This window comes from Chrysochloris asiatica, unplaced genomic scaffold (genome assembly GCF_000296735.1).
Source record: "Chrysochloris asiatica unplaced genomic scaffold, ChrAsi1.0 scaffold00076, whole genome shotgun sequence".
NCBI lineage: Eukaryota > Metazoa > Chordata > Mammalia > Afrosoricida > Chrysochloridae > Chrysochloris > Chrysochloris asiatica.
The window spans coordinates 12,882,863-12,883,989 of record NW_006408594.1 but is presented as its reverse complement, the minus strand read 5'-3'; positions in this window follow the sequence as shown (position 1 = coordinate 12,883,989).

The window sequence follows — 1,127 nt, the reverse complement described above, 5'->3', positions numbered from 1 at the left end:
CCAACCCCCCAAAAGACTTTTATCTGTACACATTGTAACTCGCGGACTCTTCCTAGGTGTGCATTTTCCCAAATGTGAGCGTGAAGCTGGGATTAATGTGGGATGGATAAACTTTAGTTCAGAACCAGGGCTCACCACAAGTCAACGGGATTGAGTTCCTGTAGCCAAGTCAGACTTGACTGTTTCTATAAAGCACTACCTTGGGCAGGCCGATCCGTGCCTTTTCCAACTCTGTTCCATGACTTTGCTTTGTGTTGGCAACCACTCCCAGTAAGCTCCTTATTTTCCTGTTGACACAAGCTCTTTAAGTCTTGAAAGGATGGATCCTGGAGACAGAACCTGGTGTGTGTTCTTGGACGGGCACATAATTTACCAAGAGCATTCACCTTGCCATCTGTCTGTCAGCTTACTCAGACACGTTCTATGCCTCCTTCCTGGGGGTATCACTGTGATACCTCCTTCCTGGGGGTATCACTGCTGCTTCCTGGAGCACCAGGGGTAAATAGAGAACTTGGGAGAGTCTAGGTCCTCCCCCCACCCCCCTCCACCCCCCACCAGACTTGTGTCTGTCACAGTACCTGCATTGTCTTGGAACGGAAGCACTGTCTCGAGAGAAGGAAGAGGCCTGTTCTGTATCGCCTTAAGTTGATTGAGGTTTGTAGGGGACCGGTTCTTCTACATACGAGTATTTTTCTTAAGTTTGCACAATAGCTAGTGTCAGCAAAAGGCAGGAGAGGGGTTTTTGAAGTTCTGCGAGAATGTGGATTTACGGCATTGTGAATCACCCTCAGCTCTGCTGTATTAGCTTTGTGAAACTGATGGGCCAAACTTTTAACTTGCCAAGCACCAAGTGTGAAAACGCTCTCAATGGTTCCTTCATAAGGCTATAATAATTTCCGACACTTTGTTAGAAAAAAAAAATTTTTTTTTTTCAAAGCTGTGCCTTTGAGCCTATACTATACTGTGTATGTGTGGAAATAAAAACGTATTGTACTTTTGGAAAAATTTTTCGTAGGCATTTTTTTTTCCTGTCAGATTTGTAGCAATTTGTGAGGTTTACTAGAGATTAACATAGGTTTTCTTTCTGTATCATACAATGCACCACGCAATTATGGTGGACCTATTAC